General features: G+C 37.7%; 1 protein-coding gene across 1 annotated transcript in view; it reads right to left on the bottom strand.

Moving 5' to 3' along the window:
* Positions 1-17,783, bottom strand: part of PRKN (parkin RBR E3 ubiquitin protein ligase) — a 710,202-nt gene that overhangs the window by 19,670 nt on the left and 672,749 nt on the right. The window lies entirely within an intron of this gene.

The following is a 17,783-nucleotide window of genomic DNA, read 5'->3' as shown; positions in this document are numbered from 1 at the left end:
TGTGTTTACAGCAATTGTTGTTGTTTAATCTTCCTTAAATTACACTGTTCTTTACATAAGGCTTCATTGAAAACTAATGTGTTTTGCAGACAAGTAGAGCAATTGTTTCTATCTCAGTCTGAGCTGCCTCTGCCACCTAAGCTGATTCATATGTAGCAAGTTTGATGCCTTTATTTATGAACTCCAAAATGAAGATATCTGTCTTGACACGTGTCAAAAGCTTTGACCTACCAATGCTGCATTAAATTCTGTGTCCTTGCAGGTAAGGAGAAAAGTCAATAATGTAAAATGGGTCTCTCTTATGCTCTTTTAAAGCTATGCTGTCTTGATGCAACTCCAGACTCTGAAAGATCTCTCAGTGGTAAACCATTCTGACTGGCATTATAAGATTTTTAGATACGGAGTTGCATTCGCATGTAATGAATAAAGGATATCAGGAGAACATGACACCAGAACATTTGTCTGCCACAAATTCCAGCTTTTGCAATTTAATTTTGAACTCTTTCAAGCTGTATTGTCACTTTTACAAGAAGCACTGAAAATCATATTTCATTGTCATGCTAAAGAAACTGCACTTTTATGAAAAGAGGAATTGTGCAAGTCTAAAAGGATTGATCCTTTTATTAAAAAAGTCAGAGAAATTTGTAGTGCAGGAGTGGAGTGAATATTTCAGCTTTGAGACATATCAAACCTAATTACTTGTTTGCTTTCTTATCACTTCACTATTTTGTCAATGACTTAAAATGTTTTTAAGTTTTAATTTACTTCAACTAATCAACTGATTTGTTAATTCACTTGCGCTTGTTAGCAAACAGCTTAGCACTGCAAGCATTTTGCAAGGTATGTTGTATGACAGGCTGCATTATTATAATAGAGCATCATTTAAATACATTTGTACTGCTTTAGTGGTAAAAAGATTCAGCCATATTGAAAACTGCTCAAACACACATAGAGGTACTGCCTGTCTGGATACCTGATATCTCAAAGACTTATTTTTTCCCTTAACAATTAAGGTTATGGCCAAGTGTAATCATATTTCCTACTGTGAGTCTGTCATGACTTAATGCCAGCCAGAAACTGAGCACCGTGCAGACACTTGCTCTCACACACACATCCACCTACCCACTCAGTAGGAAGAGAATTAGCAAATAAACTCGTGGCTTGAGATGAGAACAGTTTAGCAACTAAATGTAGTGTGAGAAGACTGAGGGGGGAAATCTCATTAATATTTACAAGTATATAAATAGTGAGTGTCAGGAGGTTGGGGCATCTCTTTTTTTCTATGATATCTAGCAACAGGACAAGGGGTAATGGGATGAAGCTGGAACACAGAGAGTTCCATATAAACATAAGAAAAAACGATTTCACTGTGAGGGTGAGGGAGCCCTGGCACAGGCTGCCCAGGGAGGATGTGGAGTCTCCTTCCTTGGAGGTCTTCAAGACCCGCCTGGACATGTTCCTATGCGACCTGATCTGGGTGAACCTGCTTCTGCAGGGGGGTTGGACAAGATGATCTCTGAAGGTCCCTTCCAACCCCTACCATTCCATGATTCTATGATTAAAGTGAAATAAAACATAACAACAATAATTACCTCCCCTCATAATAACGATGAAAGTAACTAAAAGGAAAGTAACAAAAAAAGACACAAATAAAACCCAAAGGGAAAAAAGAAAAAAAAAACCCCACAAGTGATGCCCAGTGCAGTTCCTCACCACTTGCTGACTGATGCCAGGGCTTTGATTTACCCCTCCCCACCAACATACCCCCTTGGGCTAGTTCGTGTGAGCTGTTCTGGCCATGCTCCTTCCCAGCTTCTTGTCCGCCTCTTCACTGGCAGAGCATGCATAACTAAAAAGTCCTTAACTTAGGAAAGTGCTACTTAGCAACAAGTAAAACATCAGTATGTTATCAACATTATTCTTATATTAAACCCAATGCACAGACCTGTGCCAGCTACTAGGAAGAAAATTGACTCTGTCCCAGACAGAAGCAGAACGATGTTCTATTCTCTTTTTCCTTCATGACTTTATTTCCTTATGAACACATATATCTGAAAACATTGCCTGAAAGGGTTTTGTATACATTTTCTTTATCACTGCCTTATCATACAATGCCTCAGATTGCTTTCTTCACTCGTCTCTCAAACTTTTCTCATGCAAGTGCAATTTTGAACCTTTCATAAACAATGAAAAGCTGGAAATACTGAAGACAGAAGAAAACCCCGGGGCATATAGTTGGCAAAGACATTCCAGCTATCTCATAATGTAGTTTATGTGGCATTGCTATTTATTGTAATAATAAGATTCATTAATACATGCTGTATTATACAAGTATTTGAAATGTATTTTTTCTCTTTATAAAGGCCACTTTTAATACTTACCTTTAAAATATAAATTCCTCAGGACTAATGTTACCTATATTTTCCTCATTGCTGTACTGGAAACATGCGTGAGTATATAACTAGGCCTTTCACTAACAACTGTATATCCTGCAAGTAAGTCCATGAGTGAGCCTGACACATCCTTGTAATGAAACAAAGCTTGATTTTTTTATTATTATTTTTTTTAGCGAGACAGAATACTCTTTTCACATCTTATTAGATAATGGATGAGATGTAAAATCAGTTCTGTGGCAAAAGAACACCCCGGAGGCTGATCGGTTTGTCAGAATAAATAGGCATCTCCCAACAGAAATGCATTAAGCACTCCCTTTTTATGGCAAAGCATGCATCATAAAAAAAAGTCATGTCACTTAGAACAAAGAGCAGTTTGTGATAGTTTTATTCATTTTTTACAGTCAGACATGAAAAATATAATAAAGTTTCAGTAATAAAACACAGCAACTGCAAAATGTTGTCAGTTAACTTGTATTTTGTGGCTTCATTAATATTCATACAGTTATTTTGCCCTTGGAAAGAAAAGGATTTACGTTCTTCAGTCAGGTTTTAACACTTTTGCATAAATCTGATATTAGTAAGTGTTTTAAATTACTATAAGTAGTGTAATTACTAATAATAGTCACACTTATTTCCCTTCATTTGCCAAAAAAAGACTGGCAGATTGCTGTGATAATATAAACAGCATATAAAGTTCTGATATCTTTGTGTATTTAGTACTTACTGTTGTTACCCTTGAAAGATTCTTCAGCTGGAAAATAACCAACACAAAGAATAAATCCCAAAGGTCCCAAACCTACCCTCTAGGTTTATGCATTAAAAAGAGGATTAGCAGGAAAATTCCCAAAGCACTTAAGGGATTTAGGCACTGGAAATTAATATAACCTCTGTGTGTGTTATTATAGGCTTTTGAATATCATAAAAAAGTATGAGATAGGCCTAAGCAGAAATCCTGAATCCAAATAACCCCAGGACACGAGGCATTAGAAACCTCAACAGGGATCTAGATCCTGTTTTTTAAATCCTTCTACCTTTATGATCATGCAAGCAAAGGGAAAAATCAGACCAAACTCTGGCCAGCTCTATGGAATTCAAACCCCACAGTCGACATCCGCAGAGCCAAGAGTGACACTGAATAAGAAACTAGGATGGTGAAATCAAGCCGTAGTTTTGGTTATTCCTGACAGGCCCATTTATAGTGTTTTCAGTCTGGAAGGAGGAGCAGAATGTAGCTTGTTTTTGGGATGAAAGGAAAATGAGTTTGTCATTTACATGCCATCATGGCTGGTTTCTCAGAAACAAGATTTTGCCATTTCCTTTTCCACAACCTTTCAAAGATTTGCTTGCTTTTGGATTAAGCATCACAGCTTGCTCCCCTCTTGCCTACTGCAAGTGTCTTCTCTTTGGTCTCTGATAACATCCCCCTATAGTGCTTTTAAAATATTACTGTTAAAATTGTCTTTCTTCCAGCTTCAATATAGTGGTCCCATCCTTGAATCCTTCACAAAGTCACCTATCTATTGTGTTTCTATTTACAAAAATATAGCTTCCAACTGCATATTCCAAAGGACAAATTACAAAGTTATAGTGTGTGATACAAACCTACAGAACCGTTGTGGCTTTTTTTTTCTAAGTAAAGTATCCAGACCCCAAATGTCACTGGAAAAGGCTTTATCATATAGCACGTTTTTTGAGTAAGAGTAGCTGTATTCTTGGCTAGACTTCAAAACTCCACAAACACAGACTAAGCATCTTTTACTTTCAAACTATATACTTTGTTACTTATTTCCATCTAAAGTCAATTAAAACACCTCCACCCTCCCCCGAATGTCACAGTCCTTGACATGCTACTACTGTGAACCACACATCTTGGGTATTGTATTGACTTTGCCTCTGGCATTTTGTTATATCCAGCACCAAGTGTGAGACTGTCATCCACATACCCTGTCTTTGGTATTTCTTGTGCTTACAGAAAAAAAACCCCTTCAAAAGCAGAACCAAGCAGAATATTTACCATATGCAGTAGCTATGTTTACTTAGGATTTGTGGCTTTGCCAATTGTCAGTTATAGAAAAACCTGCAAATACTACGATGAAGATAAATGCCACAGTAGAAAAAGTATCTATTTTTAATGACAGCATTTTTATCAGGTATAATGCAATTGGAAAGCGTCGTAGCACTTGCAGAGCAATTTTGGTCTTTTTCCTTATAATAAAGTGCACACATTTACTATGCATATTTCATCTAAAATCAAACTTTCGTGAGAAGCACGACAATCTGTCAAAACATGGTGTCAAAAATATAGCTGCAGTCTCTGTGCCACTTTTGCAATCTACGAGCAATTTGCCATCAATACTATAAGAGGCAATTTTCTATAAACATTAAAAGCTTTAAGTGTAGGACTGCATCAAAATGTCTTGGAGATTTCAATGTTTTTCTTTTGAATCAGAAAGCGAGAGTTTTCCTCCTGACTTCTGCAAAACAACCCATGGGCTCATTCCGTGAGATCTAGGTGACAGTCTGTACATCCCAAGTGCTGGTGAGTTTGCATCTACAAAATGTAAACAGATTGTCCTGGAGCTTGCCTTACATCAGGTAGCATTCACCTAAAAGATGGATTAGTAAAATGGACAGCATAAGCTCAGAGAAACTTGTCCCCCACCTCTCCAAATCTCGTTTGCTGATTTCTGTGGATGGGCAATCTTCTTCTTTGCCTCCCCATTCTCAATTGCCTTGTGGTCCAAGTGATGAAAGGGATAGAAAAGAATAAAGAAGCTGAGAGGAACCCAGGTGAAATTCTCTCAGATGAAATTACTTCATGCCCCAATGGGAGAAGAGATAATGCTTTTTCTAGATCCCTTTACTTCATACCTGCACACAAGCATATTGCATCCTGTTATTCTTAGTGTATTGGTTGGGATGTAAGACTTACTAGTCCATTTCAGAAAATAAGAATGAAAAGCCTATGAAGCAGAGTTAGTAACAAGATGATGTGGTATACTGAAAGTACAAAACTACGTTGTTTGCTGTGTTATTTTGTGTGCATAATGGAGCTAAGTCTTATTATCCCCAAAGAATGACAACTGATAGCTGACTACCTGAGCAAACATGAGTTCAAACATTGCAAAATTTTCCAAGTAGACTATGATTTTGATTGTCTGAACAGGCATATTTGACTCTGGCAGAGTTGTAGTGCTTTAACTGGGGGCAGAACAATACTGTGCCCTAGAGCACTGCAAAGGGATGCCCAGGCTGATTCCAATCAAGCTACCTCTGGAAAAGAAAGCCAAACAAACTAAACAAAGTAGGCAATCACCTACAGCATCAGGCAGCTAAGCATAGCAAGATGTTCATGTCCCTGTTACTTACCTCATCTGTGACAGAACTGCAGACAGCAAGCAGAGAGAGCAAGGCTTGGCATGCTACAGTGACTATAACAAGACCTCAGATGTTAAACATCACTACTTTAAGGAGCTCTTCCCAACCCCAGAAACAGCTGCTGCCAGAGACTCTGACCCTTCCTTCAGGACCAGCTGTCACAGCCAGGCATTTTCCTCTGCTTTTAATTCCTGTATACCTGCCCCTCCTCTCTGCTTCCTTGCTCCTATGCAGCAGTAGCCCAGCCTCTCTTTGTCTTCTTCAGGTAACAAAACCAATTTTTACCTGCAGCTTACACTGCTGAGAAGCTTTAAGGTAGCCGTGTTGGAAGTTTGATAGCCATGTCAATAATTTGGTAGCTAATGCAGCTGTAGCACATTTGGGACCTGGACCTCTGTCTCTGCATGGTACTGTATTATGTTGGTTAGATATTTCAGCACTGTTTGGAGCTAGCTTGGGTATGCAGAACTCTAGAGGTTCCTCACTTCACTGTCAAATAAATTTAATTCAGTACTAAGTTCTTGCTGATACCACTGGAGAGAGAAAACAATTATGTATTGACTTAATTCCATTCCCATTTAAGTAACTTTGGTAAATGGTACAGACACTAAGCAACATCTATCTAATGTATGATTTTGAGCAATTTTATGCTTGGAAGACTGACAAAATGCAAAGTAGATGTAGGTAAACTTAAGATTGCTACAAATGATTTCCATAATAAATTACGTAGCATTTACGTGAGGAAACATTGAAAGAAAAAAATCAGTATTATCGCCACTTTATAATTTAAAGGAATATATTAGAAACTAAATAAAAGGGATAAGGGCATTAGTCATTTATGAATTAGAGGAACATTTTTAAAGCAATCAAAGGTGTAAAGTGTATCTAAACTTTGATATTCCTAAAAACTTTCTGAAATTTAGTGGATATTATTCTCTATATTTTGAGTATCTGCCCTAGAGCAGATGAAGTCAGAGCATGAGTCAGGCTGTAAAGCAAAAAAAATCTAGTATGTATGTTGTCACTACTGAAACAGATTGAAAGAAGATTAAAAAGTAAAAACTTATATTGAAGAAAGTATTATTTTAAAGGAATTGGGATGCAAAGAGGGAAAATGATAATCTTGAGATGCTTTTAAAAAGTGGCAAACAAAGCCTTTTGTAACAATTATAACAACATATCTTTAAAAACTAGTCTTCCTGCAGAAGATGCATCATGTTAATGATGTCAAAAGATGATTTATTTTTGCAACAAAGTGTTTGGAATCTGCATTAAAATTTCCCTTCTTGAAAGCTTGAAAAAGATGTTTTGTTGCTGAATGCATATATCAGTTAAAAAGGAATGTCATGAGGAATAAATTTTACTGCCTGTGGCTTTAGCTCCTGCTTTAGCAGCTTTGGAGTTCAATTAATATGCCCTTAAACAGTATGACAAACCTATTTCCATATGATAACACTGCTGCTAAGCATGCATGCCCTGGGCATTTGAGCATCTAGTTGCACATTTATATGTGCAAACAGACCTGAAAATCTGATGGATTCATTAACGTGGATCTTGAAATGAACTACTGAACATGCGGGCTGGAAGCTGATGAGAGTTAAGCAATTACCCAGTGCCTAATTCACACTGAATTGCAATAAAAAGGAGGCCACTTATTTCCTTGAATATTTTAACAAATATTCCTAACAGAACTAAGTAATTTCACATACGAATTTTTATTCTGTGGCGTTCGGATTGTGTTTCTGCAACGAAATGCTAGAAACACGTATTTTGTTCATCTCCTGGTTGCTGGCATCCAGATACATTTAAAAAAGCCCGTCAGGCAATATTAAAAACATTCCAGAAGATGGCAGCAGTGACACAAGAATCAACACAAACACATTTTGCTAAGCTTTTGCAGTTGGAAAAAATCCTAAAAAAATCATAGTCAACAGCTAAGACCCAGTCCAGGGTTACTAACAGCTGATACATGCAAAACCAGTCCTGACAAGACAGCCTCATAAAAAAATGGAATTCAGATGCACTGAAACACATAAAAAGGAGCAAAGGGTGCTGCGTGTTTCAAGGGCATTGCATCTCTCTTCTCTTGAATCTGGTAACAGCTGAAGCCATGTAGAAAGAGCATCCTTTTAAATATGACCATCTAGCAAGTAAAACAGCATAAATAATGTATCTTGGATAACTATGGTGCTGTTTTAAGTGTTTGCACTGGGTTCATGCTGTCAACTATGTGTAGCACTTGCTTTTCATAATTATAAACACATACCTAGTCTACGTGCTAGGGATAACACAAAATACCAAACAGATTTCTGTCTCTTTCTCTAAGGAAATGCCTAGCTTTTGCACAAGGGTCTAGTGATCATGCCTTTCCTCTTAGTGACCCGATTAAACAAACCATTAGGATATTTCTCTCGGGGATTTTTTTTTTTTTTAAACTGGGAAGGAATGATCTTAAGCCTCTACTCTGCTTCTAGTTTATTTTCATCTCATGAAGCAGTGAATCCTTTAAAATTAGAGAATAACAAATCTGCAGTCATCAGTTTCAATTCCTGTTCTCTTCCAAGACTGGCACTATGCAGTTCAACAACTGCTTTGTTGAAATTCTGAGTGTGAATTGTACTTCACTAAAAAAAAAAAAAAAACACAAAAATAACCCTGCATTAAATAATTCCAATTATAGATGTTTCTAAGCCTGAATATTGTCATGGAACAACACTGAGAAACTCTGGGTAAATTTCAAAACCAGACAAAAACTTGGTGTTGAGCTTCAGTCTAAAATTAGACGTGTATCCAGACCTCAGAATTTCATCATCTCCCAGCTATGAAGGATGGTTTTTAGATTCAGGATCTGCAATTCCAAGTCATCTGAAAGGGGAGTAAACTAAAATAAAAATTGTTTACAAGAAAAGTCAGAAGGAAATTATAAGAATTTTTGAAAACCTTTGTATGTGGTTCTTCTTAGTGGGGCATCATCTTTGCAAAAGATGAACACTGCTGGAGAAGGCATTGGCATAATAATATCATGCTCCATCTTTCAAGGAAGAAAAGCAGGTTCTTCCTGAGAAACATAGGTCTGATAAACAATCAGTGATAGCTGGGCTGATTCATGCTACAAGTACCCTGTCACATTGCAGAGCTCCTATTAAGGATCCTTCAGTTTCTGTGCCTTCTTTTCAGTGCAAAGGCTAGTTATGTGGTTTCAAGTTATTTTCTTCCGAAACAAGAATGTTTTCTGAAACTTACACAGTTCCTGCTAATTGTGTTCACAGAGTTTATACCTAGTCAATAATATGACTTCTTGTCTGACCTTTCAAACTGATCCTTTTCTGGTTTGTTGATCCTAGACTTCTTCTGTAAAGTAATTACACAAGCTATCAAAAAATGATCCCTGAAATACAAGCTCAGAACATTAGCTGCTTTACAGGAAATGCAAACAATCCGGCACTTGTCAGAACCATTTTGAGAAACCATATAAGAAACATTTTAGCAAAATAAACTGTCTACTCAGATTCTAAATGCATATACACGCGTGTAAAACCAATCAATACGGTCCTGTATCAGCATATACAGACAGGTAACAAGATCCCCGACTACAAAAAAATGTGCTCCATAACTCTTTCATTTTTATCAAAAATAATTTTACAACTGAGCAATTTTCTTACTTTTCTTTGCATTTCTGACAGATGTACAAATCACCCAATATGAACTATATTTGTCTACTGCCTGGGAAGCAATACAGCAGGCCATAAGCAATCTAGAAGTTTTCTGGAGTGCATCGATGATGATTTCTTGACTCAAGTATGGATGAGCCAACAAGAGGACATGGTCTTCTGTACCTCATACTTCCATCAAGGAAGAACTGGCTGGAAATGTGAAGGCTGGAAAAAGCCTAAGCTGTAGCCATGATTAATTCATCAATAATTAATGGAGTTCAGGATTGTGAGAAAAGGGAACAAGGGAAAAAAGCAGGATTACAAGCCTAGACTTCTGGAAAACAGACTTTGGCCTCTTCAGGAAACTGCTTTGAAGAATCCCATGGGAGACGGTGTTGGAGGAAATGGAAGTCTGGGACAGTGGTTGATGTTCAAGGATCACCTCCTCCAGCTCAACAATAGTCCCTCTGACCATCAAGAAGTCACTAAAAAGTATTAGGAGATCTGTATGATGAGCAAGGAGCTCCCAACTAAATTCAGACATAAAAAGGTGGGAGCAAGAGATGGGAGCACGGATCCAGAAGGAATACAGAGACACTATCCAAATGTACAGGAATGGAGAGTCAAAACCCACGTGGAGTTGAATCTGGTAAGTGACACAGAAGGCATCAAGGACTTCGACAAGTACATCAGAAACAAAAAGAAAACCAAGGAAAGTGTGGGCCTGCTGCTTAATCAGACAAAAGACATGGAAAAGAGCAAAGTACTTGCCGCGAAGTTTTCGGCTCTTGGCCTGAAAAACCAGACTCGAAGTCTGCAAACCAGACTCTAAGTCTGAAAAACCCAGGCTCGAAGCCTGAAAAACCCAGGCTCAAAGCCTGAAACCAGGCTCGAAGCCTGAAACCAGACTCTAAGTCTGAAACCAGACTCTAAGTCTGAAACACTCAGGCTCAAAGCCTGAAACACCCAGGCTCGAAGCCTGAAACACCCAGGCTCGAAGCCTGAACAACCAGCTCCAAGCCTACTTCATGCGGTGATCAACCCAGGGTCCGATTCTCAGCTGGGTGGGAAAAAATCAGTCCTACTCAATGTGAGTGATAGCAGAAATCTTCCTCTTTATTGAGAGCAGGCTCTAACTTATATACACAGCAGCTTCAAAGCTAGCTCAGCAACAGCAGCTAATAGATTACATTTTCATGCTCATCCTACTTGCGGTTTCTGTGATAAGCAAGCTCCCTCACATTTTCCCATCTTGTTTTTCTCTGAAGTTGTTTTCCACCTTGAGCTGTTAGCTCGTTAGCTGAAAACAGCCCGACCTTGAAGGAGCAGAAAGCGGCCTGCTGTCTGCTCTGACTACGTGACAGCAACTGCTTTAACCATGGCTCTGACTCGGGTCTTGATTGTGCATTAAATTCATATAACTAGAACTCAGATTGCCTTGCCCCAACAGGCCTAACATTATACCCTGGGATCCATGTCCATTCTCCCTTAACCACTCCTCCACAAGTACTCAATGCCTTCTTCATCTCAGTCTTTCCTGGCAAGACTTCCCTTCCAGGATCACAGGTTTCTGAGATCCAAAGGGCAAGTCTGGAGCAAGAAAGACTTCTCCTTGCTGAAGAAGGATCAGTTTAAGGAATATTTAAATAAACTGGACATATACAAATCCATACACCCTCATGAGATGCACTCAGAAGTGTGAAGGGAGCTGGTCAATAACATTACATAGGCCACAGTCAATCACTTTTGAGTCCTGGCAATCAAGAGAGGATCCTGAAAACTGTAAGAAACCCAATGTCACTTCTGTCTTCAAGAAGAGTAAGAAGGAAGATCCAGGGAACTACAGGCCAGTCAGCCTCATCTTACTCGTTTGTGAAGCTGATGGAGCAATTAGTCATGAAAACCATTTCTAGACATATTAAGGACAAGAAGATGATTGTGAGTAGCCAGTATAGATTTGTGAAGAGGAAATTGTGTCTGGGATTTCTGGTTTGAATGGATGGAGAGCAGTAGAAGTTGTTTACTAGATATTGAACACAGATACAGGTTGCCCAGAAGTTGTAGAATCACCACCCTAGTAGGCATTCAAAATCTCACTTGACCTGACCTGAGGTACCTGCAAAACCATAGAATCATGTATCTACTATATTTTTATCAGGTACAAATCTGCAAAATTTTATTTATCTTTTATTTTGGCCTATAATTTATTAAGACCTAATCCTACATGATCCTGAGACTTCTTAATGCATGTAAACATTATTGAGTTAATCTTCTGCAAAGATTCTTCTCAGGTGAAAATATGACTAGGGTCTATACTTAGGTGTCACTTTCTTCCTGGTTTTACCAAAGGTGAGGCCACACAACAAGGCGCTATCAAAGGCATGTTTTTTCCAATGTAGATGCAAGGTCCTCTTCTACCTTTTGGCTCTCTATACATTCATGGGATTTATCAGTAAAGACAAAAAAACCTTGGATGACTGTATAGAAATCTTCCTCACATACATAGGTATATATATACCATGCATTTATAGGACTTAAAATTATCATAAATTTCACTGCTTGTAAACATATGATACAGAACTAAAATCTGGCACAAGAGATTACACTAAATCAAAGTCCAGATCTTCACCCTTTTTTCAGCACAGTCAGCAAAGCAGATGCAGCCCTTAGATCTCAAAGAAACATGTCTGCATATGTCCTTCACTTGCACGTGAAGGACCACTCCAAGCTGGACCATCTACACAATGTGCAAGTAGATCTGACCTCTGTATAAGAACAATTTATGCTTAAGAACAATTTATGCTTGACTTGCTTCAAAAGACGCACTTCAAGAAGTCAGACCAAAAACCATGCATCTGAGTACCAGTGGTGTTAGGAGCAAAGTCTGCTTGACATCTCAGAAATGATCCAGTCCCTCCAAGTACCACTAGGAGATCCCCACGGCAACCGACACGTCTTCTTCAGAAGAACTCTGAACTAACACATTCTTTTTAAAGTTTCTGGAATAAATGGCTGCAGTGCAAACTTCTTAAGAACAAGCATGCATGGCTGATGAATGCCTCATTTTATTCACTGCTTCTAAGAAACCAGTGTGGTAAGGTTTACTGTTTGTTTTTAATAAGAAAGGGAGTTCAAGAATTCATCTTATATGATAATTAGGTTGTGTTGTAATTATACGATTACATGTGAAATTTCTTGCTATCATGGCCAGATCCTGGGCTCATGGAAATGTGCATGACTCCTTTGTTAATTTATGGCAAAACAAGCTCCTCTCTGTCTCTTTTCCTCTTTTAAAATATGTTTAATATTTTGTATGTTTTATGTCTTTAAAAAAAATATTCAAAATTTCTTTTCTGTTTTGCTCCCCCTCTCCTTTTGTCCATACCTGGAACTATTACTCCTAAATGTAGGGAGAGCCTTCTAATTGTTGTTAATAAAAGTAATAATATATTTATAACAATACTAACAATATAACTATACCAACACTGGTAAGAATAATACTACTGCCTAACAAAATGTGTTCTCCTCTCAAAATGCTCAGAAGCAGCCACACCTGGAAGCCTTCCAGCTCTGAAGCCACATGACTTCAGAGTGCTCTTGCGGTAGGAACAGAAAAGTGTGTGTTTGGAGACGTTCACCTCTTCTACCTCATTAGGTATCATTAAGGCATTCTGTGCAAACGAGTCAATGGTAAATAGGGTAGCATGAACTAAATTCTGTATTCAAGATCTGCATAAAAAGCAGACAATCAAGAGGAAGAAAAAAAAAGAGGAAACTTTGCTTCCGCTTCCCCACCCCCAATATATTATTCAGATAAGACCCAGCCTGAGGAAATTAGTGTGTGTCTAATCCCCACTACTTGAGCACACATGCCTGTGATTCTGTTCTGTTGCTAATCAGGACAGAGTTTTTTGTTTTCTTTTTGCATAAATCAAAGAAGAAAGAAACATATCAATGGGTCACTGATAAATAAAAATGTATCATTTACCTTGAAATAATTATAATCTGGTGGAAAACACTGTATTTTTTCTCTTTTCTCCTCAAAATTCAAATCCCTTTGCTACTGGGAATTTAATATGAAAAAAAACCAAAATAGCCACTGTTAGAGTATGATCCCACTGTATTTTTCTTCTTCAACTTCAAAGGCAACCTGCCAGCTCACACAGAATACAAAGAAAGGTTACTTTTGCAAACTGTATTAAAAGCACTCAACGATAATGGCCCCAAACAACTACAGCTCCCAGTTGTCTTACTGCAGTATTTGGAGGCTATTACTGTAGTTTCTTATTAAATAAGGATCATTAGCAAACCTTGTTTTGAGTCTTATGTTATGTTACTTTTATGTAGCATGTTTACTGCAAATGTGTGCCACAAGCTCCTTCTGACTTCAATCTGATTTTTGGATACACAGGAGGTCAGAATTTTTCTTTAAGCAGCAAAACAAAAAGAGGCAAAGCATGCCTGCTTGCACTGAAGTGGCAAAATCACATTTGTCAAATAGAGATAGACTTTAATTTGCCCCTGTAAGTTGTGATGTGTGTTATTTTCCCACTGGAGAATCAAGTGTGCATCACTTTTCTCAGCTGCTGTATGAGAAAATTGTAGTGCATGAAAACCTCATAGGTATTAATAGGAAAAGGATACAATTTGACTTACAGTTCAAGTCATCTCTATTCTGCATTAACAGAAAGTGTTATGTTTTCAAATTAAAAATGTTCTCAAGCTGCAAAAATCAAGGTTTGTATCAACACTTAGTTGAAGTTCCTATTCAAGGAACAAGTTGGAAATGAATCCCATGCATAGGTTCAGCTCGTTTTACAAACCCTTGGCTTGTAGACTCTAGCACTTGGAGAGTCAGTGTCCAGTTCCAGGAATCTGGTAAATCACAGAGTCACAGAATGATAGTGGTTGGAAGGGACCTTTAGAGATCATCTAGTCCAACCCCCCTGTTCAAGCAGGTCCACCTAAATCGCATCGCACAGGAATGCATTCAGGTGGGTTTTGAAGACCTCCAGAGAAGGAGACTCCACATCCTTCCTGGGGAGCCTGTTCCAGTGCTCTGTCATGCTCATCACTTGTTAAAATAAGATTAAGAGTTCAGAATTAACAGCTATTTGCTCTAGCTTGTCCACCATCCTGAATGCTTGAAGTCATCTGCTCAGTATATGCACACACACAAGCAGAATTACATGACAGGACCTTTTCTCGATTAAAATAACTTTAAAAGATGTAAAAGCATGATTTTTTGTGTATTTATAATAACATATGTGCCACCTGAACTATTAATCTGATAGTAGGGAAGAGAAAAGAATTGCACTGGAAGTCAAGGAATAATGTACACATTTATTTTTTCTTGAAAAACCTTCATTTAAAGAAAAGGAATTTCTCTGATTTTTGACAGATACCTCTGTTGCTATGGGATCTAATTAGACATTTTTGTCTAGCACAATGACTGCAAAGGATATACAAACATAGGAATTAAGACGTATAATTCTTAATGAGAGCAATATCTAATGCCTGAGAGTAGCAGGCTAGACATTAGGTCCCCATTAAGAGTGAGCTTAATTTAAACCATATCTCACTGAAAAGGATCTCAAGTTGCAGTGGTTTTGCCTGGGCCAGGTTTTTGTAGAGGGGGGCTACAGGGGTGGCTTCTTTAAACATCACTGCTGGAAGCTTCCCCTGTAGCTGACAGGGCCAGTGTTAGTCAATTATAAGATGGACCTGCAGCTGACCAAGGCCTGGCCAATTAGTGACTGGGGTAACGCCTCTGTGATTAATGTGTTTGAGAAGGGAAAGAAGTTGCTGTGCAGTTGCTGAACAACAGCAACAGAGAGTGAGAATGTGAAAACATCTCAGCAGACACCAAGGTCAGTGGAGAAGGAGGGGAGGAGGTGCTTAGGCCCTTGAAGAAAGGCTCCCCTGTGAGCTGTGGTGAAGACCATGGATAAAGATTGCAATTGGGAGCGGTAATGGGCAAAGCATGGACTTGAATGATGTTACAAAACTGAATAATTGAGGAGAGTTTTGGTTTGTTTTAATTGTGGTCTTTACTCCTAGCTCACAACACATTTATTTAATTCAAATTTTCCAAGAACTTGTATTAGTAATATATAAAGCCAAGCAATTAAACCACACGGGATTACTTAAGTGATGCCTTCCCAATACATTGGTTTTTCACACCTGATAATTGACAAATCAATCTACAGTGAGCCTTTGTATATCTTGTTTTATTAATGTCTTCTCTACTGAAATTTTTCTTAAACCAGAAAATAATTTGAAATATTGGTGGTCTTGGTGTTGCTATTAGGCCATCTCAGTCCACTGCTAGCTCTGCACTCAAAACCTGCCCACACTTTTATAGGTTTACAAAGGATACTATGCCTATCCCTTTCTTGACTTTGGTCTAGGTGCCCTCCCATTATACATATCTGATATACGATGGATGGGCATCTTAGCACTGAACTGTAGACAATGTGAGAGCTCTAAACATATAAAAGTAACATTTCTGTTAAGACCCTGGCAGTAAGCTTGTCCATCAGGCACAGAAACTGTAAGGCTTAATAAGACATGTGGTACTCTGAGATAACGTATGCCTTGTGGGTTTTGTGAAGTATAAGGCGGAGGGAAATGCCTTTAGTGACCTGCCAGTGTTATCTTACAGTAACATACACACCTTGGAATATCCTATGAAATTATGAAGTAGCCCTAAACTCACAGATTTTTTTAAAATTTAACAACTAAACAAAAGAAATGAAGTGCATAATAATTAATGACCAGTGAAGAGCAAATAACTTATAAAATGTTTAATTTCTGGACTGCTGAGGAGAATAATAGGCAGGGTCACAGATGAATGAAATAAAATGTCACATACATTCTTCATGCTACTCAAGCATAGCAATTTCCCCAAAAGGTTCTTCATTAAAACAAAAAAATGAAATAACAGAAGAGATGGCTTAGAAAGATTTTTTTCTTTTTTCATGCACTTTAATATTTCTCAAGACACGTTTCTATTTATAATACTGATGAGCATTTGGAAGGCCATAATTACTCTACTGGATCATACCACAGCCCTGTATAGACAAAAAATTTGCAGCCTGTAATTTAATTCATGTAGATACCTGTAACTAGAATAATCCAATTCTTCCACTAATCTGCACATCAAACAAAATTAAGTGGGTTCAATTTTCTTAGAAAATATAGAATCCTTCTCCAAAGGTTTATTACTAAACAATAATCATCACTATTTAATTCTTAAACCATTTTATTTATGGATTTGCTCTGAAATCTTGCAATCCTGCCTGACGTTCCGAAGGTACCAGGGATTGCTCCAGATTTACAGCATTTTGTGCTTTGCATTTGTTAAAAAAAAGCCTATTCAGTTACAAGAGATCAAATACTATGAGATAATAAACCAGCAAGTTCCAGTTTTCTCTCACAGCAATGTTTAAAAGTTGCTGTTTACAAAATTTCTCAACCATAGTCTTTGAAAACAGAAAACCCTTCCTAATTTTCTTGGACAATCAATTGCAGATAAAATAGCCAGAGAACTTTCATCCAGACCACTACAATGAACAAGCAATGCCAAGACTTGTCCTGTGTGTAAATAAATATTGGTTTTGGCTGGCATAACTGTCCAAATATTGATTACAACTTAACTTTTAAAAAGATCTCACCAGACAGCTTGTCTTAATGTTGTCTTGAAGCACTAGTGAAGCACTTTACATTCAAGAGTTTGTTTCTCTCGTTTTTTCTGTGAGTAATGGTTGTATAAAATTCATATGCAAGACTAAAATACAGCTTTGATACTAAAGCAGATGAATGAATAATACCTCAACATTCAAACAGAATATCAGCAAGTCTACACATAGCAAGAACTTATTAAAATCTTATTTTAGCTGTAAATGATAAATACATCCTTGATATTTATGCAGTTATTTCATATGATATCATTGATTTCCTAGTATATGTGTTGAAAAGTAGTATCTTGTTCAAGGGCAAGATCTCTGGAGCCAGGAAGTGTAATTTACCGGATCAGTAGGTACAACAAGAATACTGAGCAGGGCTTTGGGATATATACCATCTTCTTCAGTTTGATGCAAAACAAAAACCTTCTCCCTTTTACAAATTCCCTTGGATTGAAAGAAATTAAGAAAGCTTTTCTACAAGCATTAGCAATCAAGAAGACAGTTTTGCAGACATTTGTATAATGAGTTTGAGAGATGTAAGGGATTTTCTGATGTTTAATCAAGCTTGAGCTCATAATGCAGTCCAGGACATATGAAAGGTCTGTCTCTTTCTCTTCTATCCCACTACCTATTCATGATGTTTGTGGAAATGTACCTTGTAACATACA

This window comes from Colius striatus, chromosome 2, assembly GCF_028858725.1.
Source record: "Colius striatus isolate bColStr4 chromosome 2, bColStr4.1.hap1, whole genome shotgun sequence".
Lineage (NCBI taxonomy): Eukaryota > Metazoa > Chordata > Aves > Coliiformes > Coliidae > Colius > Colius striatus.
This window is presented reverse-complemented; position numbering and strand designations above follow the sequence as displayed.